Source organism: Leptidea sinapis, chromosome 2 (genome assembly GCF_905404315.1).
Source record: "Leptidea sinapis chromosome 2, ilLepSina1.1, whole genome shotgun sequence".
Taxonomy (NCBI): Eukaryota; Metazoa; Arthropoda; class Insecta; order Lepidoptera; family Pieridae; genus Leptidea; species Leptidea sinapis.
Genome location: NC_066266.1, coordinates 23651477 through 23670643, shown reverse-complemented (window position 1 = coordinate 23670643; position 19167 = coordinate 23651477).

Sequence of the window (19167 nt, the reverse complement as noted above, 5' to 3'; positions counted from 1 at the left end):
TTCTATTAAGATACCACCACAATTCTTGTGGGATTCGATATAATGTGAACACGGTGTCCGGTGTCCGGCAGATCAACCGGTCCGGCGTAGTGCGAACCCGGCCTTATATGATGCATATGGAATGTTTGCATCCGAGTCATGTATATATATGTATGTTTAATTACGTATATTCTATAAATATGTTGTTGTCTTGCATCAATAGTATCATCTGTGCCTCGAGTTGTAAATAATTTGTGTATAAGTGTGTCAAAATCATACGACAGAAATTGTTCAAAATTAGAACGACATATCGTGTTCTTGGGATTTGACGCAAAAATTCAAGGGAAAAGTAAAACATTAAAGTTGATAAGGTTTTGGTAAAATTAGAAAACCGCCTAGCTGCTATATTTTTTTTTATGTTGAAGTACATTCCAAATTGAATTTCTTCTTAGGGATACATTTCACCGGGATGCCATGGCAGCGCAACCAGTCGCGCTACAGTGGTGTCCGTAAGCTACCATACTAGACAAAATACAGACGCCAGAGCCACCCACACTGAGACGATATCAAAATGTACCTTGATATAGCACTACTACTTTATGTAAGTAGGAAAGGAAAGCTTAGGAGAAAAAAGGAGGAAAGTTTTATTTTAATTCGGAATATGAAATGGAATTGGACATAGTTCCTGAAAGAAGTACCAAGCCACAAACATCACATTTTAAGGAATTCGTGTTTAAAGTATAAATAAATATAAGTGTATTCCATACATGTGGGTTGGGCTACTAAGTCATGATGGCTGCCATTTTTTATCAATCCGTTAATATGAATCACTTGACCAGTTTTGTGTTCTTTTCTCAATTTCGACATGATTGTGGTTTGGAACGTTTTTCTGGAATTACATCCAATTATCCTAAATTGATTGGTCTACTTTGAATTTCGATAATAAACCTTTTTAGATATTATCCATGGAATGCAATAATAAAAAAAAATAAAAAATAAACCACAACAACCAAACTGCACGGTGGGAGCGTCACTGGCGGTCAGACTGACAGCCGAGTGAGTGAGACACCATTCAGCGCTATAGTAATTAGTGGCGACGCGACCAGTAACATTGTGTGCTCGCGCCCGAGCTGGTCTCACGACCAAACGGACACCAGGTGATTAACTCTCTATAGCTGCGTACAGTTTGATGGTAGCGGTGACTGGTTGCTCTGCCATGGTGTCTCGGTGTAATATAGCCGTTAGGGTATCATACCTAAACTGCAACTAATTGGAATTCCATTACCACGACTTCTGTTTGGCTGTCTTGTATGGGTTGTATATAATGAACTGCAGGCAGACCATAGGTATTAATTTATTTTACCTATAAATGTGGTACTAATAGCGCAAGAGCCCGTGGACCGCAGACCTACGTTATTTTATAATAGCTGAAAGTTTGTCAGCGCATGCTCCCAACACAGGTAAGAACGATGGACCATTATGAAGTTTGGGTTGCATTGGCTTATTTTTAAACGGTACTAAAGGTGTGTAAAATACCGATCTAAATACATCGAATAATAAAGTGCGATTTTTCGGTATTACCTTCAGAATACTATTAATAACCACGTTATTCATTGCCAGACACTTAACATCGTGACAACCCCTTGCCAGACACCCTTAATGTTCATGAAATTATAATTTTACTTACGTCATAGTATAAAAGCTACCGAAAAATCGCTTAAAAATTATTTGATGCAACCCAAACTCCATAATGGTCCATCATTCTTACCTGTGTTGGGAGCATGCGCTGACAAGCTTTCAGCTTTTATAAAATAACGTAGGTCTGGGGTCCACGGGCTCTTAGACCATAAGCGGTGCCAAATCCGAAAGACACTCAATTAATGTACTACAATTCAGTTCAATACACATTTGTTTTCACAAAATATTTCTAATATATTAAAACTTTTTACGAGAGAACATATTTTACGTATAGGACGCCTTTATAAAAGGATTATGTATTTTTATATCGGTTTACCGTTGTATAAATCTATAGATATACACACGGACTAGTAAAAAGATAGACTCCGTGTCACCTTACATAACAGTGTAGCACTAAAACAAGCCGATTAACATGTAAATACATAGCCCCACGCACACACTTACACTACTACAGGCCATTATGAGAATTGTCATCGTCTGTGACAGATCAGTGTGGGTCTCAATAAAATATTTTAAAAATGCCGTCGTGCGTTGTGAAAAAGTGTAAAAACGATACTATACAAGTATTTTGGCCATATATGATTATTTAAGGGAGAATAAATTGTGTAACTAGTATCCCCCGTAACCGCACACACACTAGCATAACGGTGCTTCACTTGCTAATATCACGGCGTGGAGTCCTTCTTTTTTTACTCGTCCGTGGATATACAAATGTCAAACAATCAATGCCTTCGATGCTGTAAATCATAGATGCGCTTTATAGAAAAATATTACTGTTTGTCTTGAATGAATTAAAGTCTGTAAGACAGCACAAATTTATATACTAATAATTTTTAATTACCAAAATGTCGGTCTGTGTAGAATAGATAGAAATCATAAATAATATGTAATGAGTTTTTTTATACTGGAAAATAATAGAATTATTCCATATTAAACTTTCGCAAGATTCTGCATGAAATTATAGACACAACTCTTATACTTAAATATTGAAAGTGATTTATTAGTAGAATTGTGAATTGCACGATTTATGTCAATGATTTTCGTGGATTTTTTTCAAACATTGCTTATCATTTTTCTTCTCCAAATGAAATAATGGTAACTGATGGAATCGGTTATCTTTTTGTAATTTTAAAATATTTAAATTACTCTACAAATAGAACAATAATGTACTCAAATGGGACAGGATAAATATTCCAAAGAATGAGAAAGCTTGTATAAAAAGATTATACTTATATAAATATAATTACTAACTACACAACTCACAAGTAATGGTATAATGCACCGCGGGCAGCGAGCATCTATGTGTGAGCGAGATGCGCGTATCGGCAATACTACTCACACAATGCGATATATAACTATTTCTGCCGTGAAGCAGTAATGTGTAAACATTATTGTGTTCCGGTCTGAAAGGCGCCGTAGCTAGTAATTTTCTGGGCAAATGAGACTCAACATCTTATGTCTCAAGGTGACGAGCGCAATTGCAGTGCCGCTCAGAATTTTTGGGTGTTTCATGAATTCTGATCGGTACTGAATTGTAGTGGGCATGGCGTATCAATTACCATCAGCTGAACGTCATGCTCGTCTTGTCCGTTATTTTCGAAAAAAAAAACTCAAATTTATTATAAACAAATCTACTGTCTTCCACTCTTTACCACTAATTTCTTAATAATTGAATTCAAATTCTTACGTATCAATTCATCATACAAATTAACATGAACTCGGGACCATCGAATATACAGGATGTATGAACTCGGGACCATCGAATATACAGGATGTTAAATTATTATCCATTAAATAAAAACGAGACAAACTCAACCAAAAATATGCACAAGCTCATTTAATTCCATCACTTAGTAAAAGCTACAGGGTGTATGCATATAAATTAAATAAGATTTATATATATTTTTTAATATACTACACTAATAAATTTTCTAAAACAATATTTGACTGTTATTAATTAAATTGTATGCATATACTCTATTAGGTGCAGCGGTATTGCGCTTAAAGAACAACATACATACATACATACATACAATGACGCCTCTTTCCCGTAGGGGTAGGCAGAGACCACTTCTTTCCACTTGCTACGATCCTTACATACTTGTTTCGCTTCGTCGACTTTCATTATTCCTTTCATACATGCTCTTCAGTTTAGGGTACTCTTGACCTGGCCTTTTGTCAAGACGTCCCTGATTTGATCTTGAAACGACCGCCTAGGTCTACCCCTTCCAACACTTTCATTCACACTGGCCTTATACACTTTCTTCGTCAATCGTTCTTCATTCATTCTCTCGACATGTCCAAACCATCTCAGCATACCTTTCTCAATTATTGTCACAACATCTTTATTCAGACCACAACGTTTCGTTGAAAGAACAAAGACCACAAGAAAATAATTTTGTATGAAACGTGCAATGATATTTGAGATAAGTTTGAAATTACAATAAGGCGATTGGCGGCGAATTATAATCCGGTTAAGTTTGAAAGCGAACAGTTGCTTCAAACGTAGTGGATTTCGCCTGTCTCCGTTTTTTATAAGATTATAGCGGTCATCTGTCAATAGAATTTATTGAAGTAGGCGTTACTTTGCGGAAATCCATAATTATACAAATGATTTGAGTTTTCTTTAGTGTTAATTCCGCCAATATTTGTCTTTTACAATTCGACACGACAATCTCTCCTCGACACAATGTCTCGTGCCATATTATGGCGAGACAACACGTCCTGAGGATGCCTCGTGTAGAGGCGAAACAAGTCGAATTGTTTAAAGACAAATATTGGCGGAATTAACACTAAAGAAAACTCAAATCATTTGTACAATCTGTCAATGACTGCACGTTTCATACAATCGACTTTTTTCTTAGAGATTTCGCTAGTTCTGCTTCAATGTTCTTTAACACATACTTGTAAGTTCTACTGCTAATGTTTTTATGAGTCGTCGTCATTGACTTACTTTAAAGAACCCGACTCCCAGTCGTCTAGTCGTCGTAAAAGGTCGTCAAAAAATCTCCGAGCGACGTTGACATTAACTTAGATATTTTTTTTTATATGATAATAAGGGATAAAATCGTCACCTTGAGACATAAGATGTTGTCTAATTTGCCCAGTAATTTCACTAGCTACCTAGCTCAGACCGAAACACAGTAATGCTTACACGTTACTGCTTCACGGCGGAAATAGGCGACGTTGTGGTACCCATAATCTAGCCGGCATCCCGTGCAAAGGAGCCTCCCCTCCACCTTATTTCGTGGCATTAATGTTCAAAGTCTATGAACGAAAACTCTGCCAACTAGACGCGTAGGCAGAGTTCTGCTTCGAACAATTTTTGACCGTTGTTAGGAGTCGAGTTCTTTATTGTACCTAAGTCAATGGTCGTCGTCCAAGTTTCATTAATATCAGACCAGCTTTTTGAAGCAAACCAAAAGCCGTTACAAGCGTACGAATTTCTATTCTTAAGTTAAGTTTATTAAATTTCTATGTGTATAGCTGTTTATTCATAAATGAAATTAATATTAATAAATGTAATTCATTTCATACAAGAATTGACCCCCTTAGTCATAATGGTCCGCTAACTTTAAACAACCGCTAAGGAGTGTTTTTTCTCATTCTGACTTAGGTCATTAGAAGAAGACAGAGTGAGAATTAGCAATGCTTTGAGTTAGCAGACTATTATGAATAAGGGGGTAAGTATATAATATTGTAATATACAGGTTGCTTGTAATTTGGTCTGGAGATTTTAAGTTTTACGAGCAAAACACAAGGCGTTCACTATATCTTAAAATTTAAGTTTACTAACTGACCAGACAGACGTTTTTCTGTAAATAATAAATATAATACTGATTGTTATCAATTTGTCAATAATATTTCATAACATCAAGAATTATTTCGTGAAATATGCTCCCTGTTGTTATAATGAAATTGTTTCACAGCGGAACTGTCAAACCGTGCGTCAATAGATTCTCTCATAGAAAATATGTCCGTACAAAACAAATATTGGAAATAAAAATAATATACTATCGCTCAAGTTGGACTAAACTGCACTCCATGAAGTAATCCCCATTAAAATCCGTTCGTTAGTTTAGGAGTTCACTGGAAACAAACACCAGGACACTGGATTTATATATATTATTAGCTGACCCGGCAAACGTTGTTTGTCATATAAATTTTTTTTTAGAGTTTGACCGATTCTTGGACATTGCAACATTACTTTATTATTTCAAAATAAAAGAATTTTTCTAAAATAAACGTTAAAAAAGCTAAAAAAATATAAAGTGTGTGTGTACTTATGCTCACAAGAAGTTATACTTCTTTGGCCTAACGAAGCAAAAATCATTAAAATTATTTATTCCTCATGCTATTCTACTGTTTTTAGAAAGAACAATATTCGTCCTAATAATGGACGAAGAAACCAAAAAAAGAAACGAATGACGCATATGTCAGAAAATTTTAGGAACCAACTTCACCCTGTTGCTTTTGTGTTACAGTGATGCGCGCGCATCTAAAAATTTCACTCATCATTTTTTCATGACGCGCCTGAAGGAGTATAACTTCAATAACTCCAAAACATGACAAAACACATCCTCGCCTCATCGCTACAATATGGCCGCGGCATAAGTTAAAACTATTTTGGATACAAACGTCTAATTTAACTATAATTACTGTCATTATCTATTGAATATGCTAAACAAATATTATCTTCTATATATATAAAAATGAATTGCTGTTCGTTAGCCTCGCTAAAACTCGAGAACGGCTGGACCGATTTGGCTAATTTTGGTCTTGAATTATTTGTGGAAGTACAGGGAAGTTTTAAAAGGTGAATAAATAGGAAAATGCTCGGAATTAAATAAAAACAACAAATTTGTTTTTCCTTTGATGCGTACCCCGTCGAATTTATTGACGCAACGGTTTGACAGCTGTGCTGTGAAACAATTTTATTACAACAACAGGGTGCATTTTTACGAAGCAATTCTTGATTTTATGATATATTATTGACAAATTCATAAAAAACATTATTTTATTTATTATATACAGAACAACGTCTGTCGGGTCAGCTAGTATTGAATAAAGATTTCACTTCATACTATACTAGAGGGTGATTTAACGACCAACTTCACGGTGTTGGAATATCAAGTATGTTATAGAAATATAACTATAATTATTGTTATTTATGCATTTGAAAACGAAATTTGATGATGTGCAAGTCGGATTATCACATAGATCAAGTATAGTAACTAGACATGGGTTTGGCGTGGCGAACATGAGACAGATAATATCTTACATATTTAGGTACATAATATAACACGCAAGTGTTCTTTCACTATCACTTTTACATCGTAAAACACAACATCGCACTATATTTCCTTCAATTCTACTTAAAATTGTCACTGATGTTGAATAAATAGTGGATATTTCACACGTTTGTTTAGCACACCGGGTGTGCTGACCTTGAAAAAACCGGCACGCATGGCGAAACAAAAAATCTAATCACTCTATCTCATTTCTTTACATAAGACTCGCATAAGTTTTTCTTTTTCTCGTGTGAGTGAGACGGAAGCTATCAATTAGTCTAGTTACTATACTTGGTCTATGGATTATCATATGCAAAGAAAACATTTAGTTTGACCTGCCATTTGAATACGAAACAAAATTGTAACTAATTAGTTTAAGTTATGTTATAAATATTTAAATATTATTAAGGTCCGGACAGCCTAGCGACCAAAATAATTGTCGACACGCGTTTCGCCTCTACACGAGGCATCCCCAGGAGATATTGACCCGCCAAATTCTGACACGAGTCTCGTGCAAGATAATCGTGAAAAGTGATTGTCGCTGAATTGTGAAATCGCTGTTTGTTAAGGACAAAAGTCGAAGGTGTACCTAAAAGCTCGAAGGACCAAAACATCTGTTATTTAAGTTACGATTAGTGGATAAATTATTTATCGAATGAATGATTTTGCCTTAATATTACCTAATACCTAACGTTGTTACTGTAAGAAAATTTATACAAAATATTTTTTATATCATAAGATTTGTGTATGCAAATGAAATTGCGATGTTGATTTCTAAATAAATACTTTAGTTACCTTTGCTGTTTTACTCCCTCGCTTAAAGCAATTATGTATCAATATCTGTTTATGTACCGCCAAAACGATCAATTTTGAGAAAATAAATGCCTTTTATGCCTTTTTGGAGTATTGCTGGAGTAGGTCTGGCGCACCCCAGTATCAGCTCGATCCGTTTGATCGCGTGCAACGCAAAGCAGCTCGAATTGTCGGGGCGTCACTTGGCGTTGCGAAGAGTCTTCTACCGCATTTATCACGGGGAGTGTTCCGAAGAGCTGTTTAACCTGATTCTTGCCGACGAATTCCACCTTCGCACGAAACGGCACAAATAAGGATATTATCCCCACCATCTGGATGTGTGGCGGTCCTCCACAGTGCGGTTTTCAAGGAGCTTTCTTCCTCATGCTACAAAGCTGTGGAATGAGCTTCCTTGTGCGGTGCGGGACGATACGACATGGGTACCTTCAAAAAAAGCGCGTAGACCTTCCTTATATGCCGTCAACGCTCCTGTGAGTCATCCGGTGTTGCAAGAGAATCTGGGCGGCGGTGATCACGTAACATCAGCCTCAGGTTACCCGTTCGTTCGTTTGTCCTCCTCTTCCATAACAAAAACCTTCGCCCTCGATTCCGGCTTGTTCATGAATGCTCATTTGCAATAAGCTATGTTATATTCATTCAAGGTTTCATTAAACGATTCTTTCAAACTACAATTGGGATAGCTTTTGGTGAATGGCGAATCCGATCAACACGAACAATGCAATTTTTTAACGAAATGTCTTAAAAGATGAGAGGTGCAGCGTGCGCAGAAGTAACGAGTTTACTATTTGACTGTATTTTTTACTTTCATGGGATCCATAGTGTCTTCATAGCCACTTGGGGTTTCATATCAGGGACCAGTGCATGGTACCTATATACTTCAATGGACAAATTATTAATTAGCTTGGTTGATGAGGTCCTACTTCTACAATGGATTGTTATTATAGCGCTATCTAGCTTTTTATAAGTCAACTACATGGCGCTTTACATAGAAGGGCTGTCAACCAAGTTATATATTATTTTAATTAAATCGATTTATAATGTCTTAAAGACATTATTGGTATTCTAGAAAAATTATATATTATCATGTTTGAAATATTGCTTAATTAAAACTAATTAATGAATAATAATGAAACTATAAGAAACACGCCATCTAGTTATAGAGGCCGAAATAAATGCTTAAACAATGAGAAATAATTATTTGTGTTTTTAATTTTTTAGTAAATAAAAATCATTACAAAGTAAGAATAATTTCTGATTATTGAAATGGCATTATTGGAAATATTTTAAAATTATATTAGAAAAATAACAAAATTTATTTTATGATGGCTACACCGAATAATCAAGCGCGCCCCCTTGTCCCCAAAAACAAAAACATTCCTTTTGTCTTTTCTATTTCAATATGGCGGTAAACGATCTATGAAAGGTGTTAAATCTTTTGAAATAAAACGAGAAATGAAAAGCTCCAAAAGGCTTGAAAACGACGGACACTAAGAAATTCTATACACGGCATTACATACAAGTGCGAAACGCTTTAACAGTGGTGCAATCAAGTGGGTTTTGTGTCATAGGCATTGTTTTTATTATTGACTACAGTGCTAATATTCAATGAATTCACAAATGATATGTGACCATTTATTTAGCGATAGATATGTCTACTAATGATAAAGTTGCATGCCCGAGCATTAGTGATAAGATTGACATTTCAAATGAAGAAAAAAGTGACAGTAAAAAAAATGAAATTAGTGAGGAAAAGACGAAAAAGCCAGACCGAAAAGTCTCTTTCCCTGATGAAGCCAACTTAGTTACACATTATTTCGAGCCACCGAATCCTTGGCGAGATGGTAAGTTCATATTATTTACCTTTGGCAATTTGACAAAAATACTAGATTTCATGGTTGTTTACTTGGGGTATTTACTATTCATATAGGCAAAATATATTTTTATTACTAGGTAGGATTATTTGTTTTTCGATAACGTAAGTTATTTATGTTAATACATGATATCTTTGCCTTATAATATGACATAATCAGTAGTTTTAATAATTAATATTTTACATGTAAAAAACCATATAAGTCTAAGTTATATAAATAACAATTACCTACCTATCAGTTTGAATTCGATTTATTTAGTGTAGTGGATTTTTTTTCTTATATAATCAAATGTGGCAATTTCATATTAAATATTAATATAGTCTTTCCCACATCTTACAATAAACAATATCTGGACGACGAGGCCTTGCACAGATTTTTTATTAATGTACAATACTTGAAAAATAACTAATCTGCTCTCCGAATCACCCAATGTCCCTCTCAGCTGTTATAGTCTTGTATATAGTGGCGAAGTTTACCTTTGTATTCAAATGTTATTGTAGCTGTATCTCTTTAAAACACAGATAAAACTACATTTTTTAAAGTGAAACCTAGCTAGACCATTTTATCACTTATTGTTGGAGCGGTTTCTGAGATTCAGATTATATATATAATCTATATTATCCTATCTAATATATATATACAAGAATTACTTGTTTATAGATATAAGATAATCCTTGTTTATCTATGTAATGGAATCTTTTAATGTGATTATTGACAGCCCTCCTAGGCATATGTTCTGGAAAATTTAATGTTGTAGGATACTGTAGGCGGCAGTGATCACTTAACATTAGGTGATCTGTACCTTTGTTTGCCCTCTTCTTCTATAAAAAAACACTTCTCAGAGTATAAAAGGGAAAAAAGATAAAATTTTCTAGTATCTATTTCTGAAAAAATGATCTATGTTTAAAAAAGTATCAAATAACTAAAAATTTAATTTAATACACCTCATATGCAAATCTGTACCTTTTATACTAGTAAAATACTATTATTTGTATGTATTGCATATTGATAGGTTTGAAGTCGGTGCCAAGCCCTAAGCAAAATAAAACTTAATATTATAAACAGCTTACTAACTGTAATTATTAAGGTTGTCTGGATATGCGTGTCTATCCACTTGGGGTCTGTTGTTCTAAACAAAGCCATCCCGCTCAGTCATGAGGGGCTTGGCACTGACTTCAAATCTATCAATATGTGTATCAAGTAATAGTATTTTATTAGTATTAAAGGTAAAGGTTTGCAGGTGTATAAAATAAAATTTTAGTTATTTGTTACTTTTCAGTATTTGAAGTTGGTTTTTTTAAACATAGTTTTTTTTTTATTTTTACTTTTTAGTGTCATCTAATAATAATAATATATAACCGGAACGAAAACTCCTAAATAGACATTCACTAAAACAATTATATCATCGATTTAAACAAAAAATATCATATAAAATGTTCATAAAATGAAAAGTACTAGGCCAAACTCTGTAAAAATTTTTATGGGACCAAATGGCAAACATTTCGCATCAAACTAAAGAAGAATCACGTAAAACGCATCATAAATCTCACAGTAATTAGTGTTCATACATAAAAAAGAACAATTAAAATGATAACTTCTTTTTGAAGTCAGTTAATTATAAATTTATACAATTTGAAATTGTTAGAAAAAAAAGAAAGAAGAAAGATAAAGAAACATGTTTATTTTCAAACATATAGGAGGTACAGATAAATACATAAGACTTAAACTAAACTTATGAAACTACAGACAAATTAATAAATATAAATAAACAAAGTAGAAACAGTGTTTCCCATTTGCCAGGCCACACCCTGTACTGGGCTTCAAACTAAAATACGGGGATGGAACACTTCCACCTTGTTTGAAATTATCTACTTTCAATCTGCGCATTGTAAATATTCCTCAGGTATATAAAATAAGCAATTATAAAAGCAGTGTGCTCACCACTTTTTACTATTTATAACTTTTTAACTATTAATAATCGTATTATTGGAACCTGCTTGGGTTTAAAAGTATTATGTGGCCCATGAAGGGGCATAGTGAAAATTACCGGGCCACGGCAATGTTTGGGAAACAGTGATATAGCATAGTGAGTAAGACTCACTATAAAGCGGTAGATACTCTTATACAAAAATGTGTAATTTTTGTTTAATGAAAATAAGGGTTGAGACAAGCAGAACGTTCAGCTGATAGTAATTGATAGACCGTGCCTTTTACAATGCAGTGCCACTTAGGATTCTTGAAATACTGAGCGGCACTACAACTATGATTGTCACCTTGAGGCATAAGATGTCAAGTCTCATTTTTGCAGTAATTTCACAAGCTATGGTGCCTTTCGGTCCAAAACACAGTAATGCTTACACATTACTGCCTCATGGCAGAAATAGGCACAGTTGTGGTACCCATAATCTAACCGGTATCCTGTGCAAAGGAGCCTCCCACTAGTCAAAATATACAGTTAATCACTTAAAATATCAAAAAAATCTCTAGAAGACCACAGAATGTTGAAATTTCTGAAAATTCTTTCTTAAATACATGATTATATTTTGAAATATTACGACTGTCCAGATTTCAGCTTTCTTTCAAGACTTGACAGTATTGACTGTTGTAGATTCTATTCTATTCTTCCTGCTATGGCTCCTGTGGAAGGTATACCACAAGTTTGCCAATGTCACGTTAAAGTAGAACACCAAGCTTAAAGTATTTTTGTATTCTAATTTGATTGGTAGTGATCGGTGCTAAAGATTGTAACAAGTTTTATTTTCTTATTTTATACCTGAAACAAATATACATGCTGTTAGTTAGTTACTAAAAAGGACATACACATTCACATATAATCACATTAATTGTTACAAGTATTTATTTATTTATTAGGTTTATTTACAATCACTTACAATAATACACACAAATATAAAAAGAAGAACTAAAAACTAGGAACTAAATGTAGTGATTTCTTACAAATAAACACAGCAGTAAGTAACAGAAGTAATTAATTTTAGGTATTATACAATAAGTTACAAATTAAACATTTTTTTTTGAATTAATAAATGAGTTGTACACAGTTACATCAATTTTCCAATTATAACATTATTAAAAATTACCAATGATGCTGCAAATGGTCTTGCGGAATTTGGCTAAGGAATCAGCAAATATATCAATATTTAATGATATTTACAACTTAATCTTATTATTTTTAATATATTTACACAAATATTTACAAAAGGAGTGAAAACTAGGGAGAGGAGACATTTAAAGGAAGTTTGGCGGGGTACTTCAGCAGGTATAAAATTGTATAAAGAAGATTGCATTAAAGGACAATTGAAGAACAAATGATCCACATTTCCTTCATCTAGATCACATTCACAAAGGGAGTTGTCTCTAATCCTAAGTTTAGCTAAAAATACTGGAGTACAAGCATGGTTAAGGTGTAAACGACAAATAGTTGATATCACTGTTTTATCAGGAATCTTAAATTTGGAGAACCAAGGTATTTGAGGGATTTCAAGTTCTCCATATAATTTACCTTTTGAATTTTTGGATACTTGCCATATATTGGACCAACTCTCATACATCTTGGGTTTCAGGATGGTATGTAAGTCCTGAGAGAAAATTCAGAATATTGAAGGGAACCTGTTTGAGTAGCTGCCCATGCAAAGTAATCTGCATTCTCATTACCAAGGATGCCTGAATGACCTGGAATCCATGCTAAAACTATGTTAATATTGAGGTCATAGCACTGATTCAATGATACTCTAATTTTGAGTATAATTGGAAATTGTTTTTCGACTTTAATGGAGTTGAGAGAATTAATTGAAGGCAACTTTTAGAGACTCAACACATAGAATTGCTTCGAGGATGGCAATTGATTCCGATAACTCAGTATAATTCTAGTAGTATCCAAATTGCAACACCAACCGTACTCATATCTGTTTTTGAAGCATCAGTGAAGATCTTATGCCAATTTTGGAAATGTGAGTGCATTATATGAGAGACAGTTTTATTGGCTTCTATAGAATGCCCAAGTCTAAAATTACTGATGGTTGGAAATTATGTGCATTGTGAATAAAGGTAATCTGGAATATTGAAAGAGGGGATTAGAGATGTGAGAAAATTATAGGTAACTGTGGAGAATGCACAAAATTGTCTTCAGGAATACTATTATTATTATTGTACAAAGCAACTAGTTGGTCTAATTTTTGAAGCAAAGGATATCCATGACAAAGTGAATGGGGAGGTTCCACACACTCGACTTGCATTGCATTAATAGTGTTGGATTTCATAGGTCCCAATATAATGTGTAAGCATTTAGCTTGAATTTTGTCCAGTTTATTGAAGCCTGCTCTATTTCCTGGGATCAAGAAAATAGTGCCATAATCCATGTGGTTGCATGAAGAATATTCATGTTCTTCTTACATTTCTGTGAGCCATAATCAAAGTGCTTGAGCCCTGATAGTTTGTGATCCAACCAACACCCAGAAACTTAACATTAGAGTACACTTATTATTATTAAGTTGTATTAATTGTAATTAGAGACACATTCGCACAACACGCCACAAGTTAGGATATCATCCCCACCAACACAGTGCGGTTTTCTTCCAGGTTCAGGAGCTTTCTTCCTCGTACTACAACGCTGTGGAATGAGCTTCCTTGTGCGTTGTTTCCAGGACGATACGACATGGGTACCTTCAAAAAAAGCGCGTACACCTACCTTAAAGGCCGGCAACGCTCTTGTGATTCCTCTGGTGTTGCAAGAGAATGTGGGCGGCGGTGATCACTTAACACCAGGTGACCCGTACGCTCGTTTGTCCTCCTATTCCATTAAAAAAAAAAAAGAGAACAGGTAACTCAACATTATAAATTTTAATTTTGATAGAAGGAAAAAGTCTACTCTATTCTTTATATTGTGGCTTTTGTGGAAAGGTTACCACAACTGAGCGAATGTAAGGTTGAGGTAGGCTACTAAGTAATGAGTAAAAGTACGGTGTTGAAGAGCATTGCAGTTTTAACCGTAATGATCAGTGATTATATACATCAGTTTTATTATTTTATGTTAAATCTGAAACAAATACACCAGTTGTTAGTAAAATTACAAAATGACTTAAAAAATACACAGACATATTAGAATGTATAACATATCTATTAAGAATGTTACTTAAAACTTAATATATTTACATAAAATATTTACAAGTGGAGTAAACCCCAGAGAAAGGAGATACTTAAAGGAAGTAGGATGGGGAATTTCAAAAGGTATAAAATTGTATCGGGAACAGTGCATTAAAGGACAAGTAAAGAATATATGATCCACATTTCCTTCATATAGGCCACAATTACGCAGAGAGTGGTCCCTAATCCTAAGTTTTGACAGAAATATTGGACTGCAGGCATGGTTTAGATGTAAGCGGCAAATTGTTGAAATTACAGGTTTATGAGAGCACCATTCTTGAATTTCGAGAACCATGGTTTTGGTGGGATATCAGGTTGAAGATCTCCTGATAGAATTTTCCTTTCAAAGTTTTGGATATTTCCCAAATATTGGACCAACTATCATACATCACGGATTTCAAATTAGTGCTTTGGTCATGAGAGAATATTTGGTAGTGTTGGTGGGATCCTATTTGTGAGGCTGACTTAGCACATGCATCTGCACTTTCATTACCAAGGATACCTGAATGATCTGGTATCCATGCTAAAATTATGTTAATATTGAGTTTATGGCACTTACACAATAACTCTCTTATTTTAAATATAATTGAAGGAAAAAAGTCTTTTATTTGTGAATAAAACTACTTTACTTTTAGAAGTTGATAGTGACAGCCCATGCTGTGTTAAATAATCAGCAAGATATGCAAGTGCATGATTAGATGAATCCTGTATGGACTTGTTAGAAGTATATAGGGCAATATCATCTGTATATTGTAATATTTGGCAGAAGGGGGATACAGTAATACTGAGGTCAAAGGTATACAGATTGTATAGAAGGGGTCTAAGGACTGAGCCTTGAGGTGAACCTTTCCAAACTGACTTAGGAGGGAGGTAAGGGGATGGACCTTTAATAGCGATTGTTCTCTCCATTAACATGTTACATATGAAACGAGATAATTTCACAGGTATACTCAGCTGGTTGAGTTTACTCCTGAGAAGAGGAAGTGATATGTTATCATATGCATATTTTATGTCAAGGAAAGCTGCCATACCTGTACAAGTAGCACACCACCTTTATTATCAACTTCTTTGTAGCTATCGTCGTGGTCATCACAAAGTGACATCTTTTGGGGTATACGTGATTCGCTCCATGAGCATCCGCCGCTCTTCCCTGCTGGCCGACAGTCCGGCCTGACCGCCCACAGAAAACTTAATTTGATCGGTCCATCGCATGGGTGACCTTTCTCGCCCTCTGGCACGACTAGGCGCTCAATGGACTCACTCTCGCGCTGAGGCCGGGAGACGTGTCCAAAGAACTCAGGAATGTGACTCTGTACACGAAAAGGTGTTGTTTTATGCTATGTTCTTGGAGAATGGAGACGTTGGTGCATCATTATTATCAACACATTGTTCTATTACTTACACAATTGCCCTCACCCTGGTGGTAAATAACTTTCCTCAGGAGACAAATTGGCATCATCATTATTATGTAGTTTTCTGGCAGATCATAAGTCTGATGTGTCCATACGTAAATGCATTGAATTAAATTTAAGAAACTTGGTAAATTCATGAGATTTTGCATTCCAAAGACCAAAAACATTTATGATACAAAAATAATTAAGTCTAATACATAAACTATGTAAACTTACTGAAATAATTATATTTAGAACAATAATATGTATAGTATATTTTTGCTTAGTTGTCCTAAACCGTAAACAAATATGACATTGAATGTTATTCACTTATTTTCGGACAATCGCGCATTTTAGATTTGTCGTCATTATTTATAACTATTTCAGGAACACACACACATTGAATTATACTAATAAAAGCAATTAATCAATGTTTTAAATGCATTATTTTTGCTAAAATTGGAAAAAATGACAGAGCGTACTTTCACTGAAAACCAACATAAGATTTTGACGTTTGGCTATAGAGATGGTACATTTAGAATGAATCGTCGAGAATGGAAACTGAACTTTATTTTGTTTAGGACTTGGCACCGACTTCAAAGCTATCAACAGGTAGCACATACAAACAATAATATTTTATTAACATTAAAGGTATTGGTTTTGCATAAGAGGTGTATTAAATTGAATCTTTATTATGTTATGTTAAATACTATTTAGTTTTTGAAGTTGTTTTTTTTTTTACTTCTTAGTGTCTGTAATCGGTTGTTCCTTAAACTACATATAATAAAAACACTTTTACGAACCACTTGAATAGAATATATATATTCAATTATTTCACTATAATCACAACTTTAAACAAGTAACATGATTTAAAAACAATTGGGCAGCCGGGTGACCAGTAGCCAGCACGTCCGATACTTTCGACTGCCCCAACAAGAAGTGTCCAATAGCCGAGAGCGATTCGTAACTCTTACCCTACTACCAACCTTAATAATAAGAAACTACCAACATCATAATAAAGTGACATCACTAAGATTTTGCATGTGATTATATAATATTACAATTACTAAAAATACTAATAACTAACTAAATATAATTACTAAAACAATATAATATTAACAGGTTACAAATGATTCTATTAATATTCAAATTCAAATATTTTTATTCAAAATAGGATTTGACATCACTTATTGAAAGTCAAAAAACTACCACCCATTCCAAAATGAATGCCTCAGACCTGAGAAGAATGGGCGCAACAAACTAAGCGCGCTTTTTTTTTCATCGAATCGATTCATGTTTACAAAGTAATATTGTACAATTAAACTTTTTATTTAATAGCCTTAAGGCGGTAACTCCATTCCCAATCTGTGGTATCATTAAGAAAGTCATTTATGTTATATTAACCTTTACCGCACACAAACCTTTTTTAACATTTCTTTTGAATAACGTAATACTTTTGATTTGAACATTTTCTGGGATCTTGTTGTAAATGCATATACATCGCCCCACAAAAGGCTTACTAACTCGACTTAGCCGAGTAGTAGGCATCATAAGTTTATGTCTGTTCCTGGTGTTAACAATATGGTTACGACAGTTTCTGGCAAATTCACTTATGTGCCTTAATATTATCATAACTGAATGTTGGTACTAATTGGAATGTCGAATAACAATTAAATAAAGTAGGATTTTTCCAGATTACATCAGGTTAACTACATTTGGTTGCTTTTTCTGTCATACTAGCTGACCCAGCAAACGTTGTATTGCCGATATTAAAATCGCGATGCAAAAGTAACTGTTGATCGTAGATGGGTGAAAATTTGAAGTTGTATGTATTTTTTAATGCTGACTCATAATCAAATAAATTTAAAAAAAATGTAAAAAAAAATTAAAAAAAGGAATTTCCTGTGGACCACCCTAAACATTTAGGGGGATGAAAAATAGATGTTGGCCGATTCTCAGACCTACTTAATATGCTCACAAAATTTCATGAGAATCGGTCAAGTCGTTTAGAAAGAGTACTGGGAGAGTTTCTTGCGCCGCTTCTTCTCTCTCAGAGCGCCATTTGTTTCCGAAGCGGTAGTAGTATCTAGTAGTATAAGAAATGACATCAAAAAGAATTCTAAAGGAATCAATTTTGAGAAAATAAATGCCTTTTATGCCTTTACGGGAACGAACAATGTGACACGAGAATTTTATATACTGTCATATATTAAATAGTCATTTTTTAGACCTTAAAATATGTGGATGTTTGTTATTTGACATTTTACAATGCACAACTGGGAAGAGACTGACCCCCATGTCACGGGCTGTCCTAGTTTGGGGGTCGAGGGTAATTTTAAACAAAATTGTATTTTTTTTTGCAACAAATAAAGATTTATTATTATTATTTTGGGTAAGCTTACAAAAGGTGCCGCGCTTCTTGCAATATACATCCCAATAAACAGGAACGGAAAAAAGGATATGACTCCGAAAAAATGCTTTTCGAAACTCTATTTCACGTTCTTGTGAGACAGTAAAATATTTTGAAGATCATTAATTGATAGCTATCAATGACAGGTAGCCTAAAACGCAAATAGATTACTTTATTTCCTACTAGCTGACCCGGCAAACGTTGTTTTGCCATATAAATTATTTTTAGAGTTAGACCGTTTCTTGGACATTGCAACATTACTTTATTTTTCTAAAATAAACATAGCCTTAGTTACTCCTTATTAAATCAGCTACCTGCCAATAAATGACAGACAGACAGAAACACAGACAAAAATTGTAAAAAATGTTATTTTGGTGTATGTGTACCATATATATATATATATTCATAATATCCAATTTTTATTTATACGTATAGATAATTCACATAATATTTTTATTAATTATAGCCTATATGCTATTCTGGTGTGTAAGCTATATTATTGTAAAGTTTCATCAAAATCCATTCAGTAGTTTTTGCGTTAAAGAAGTTCAAAC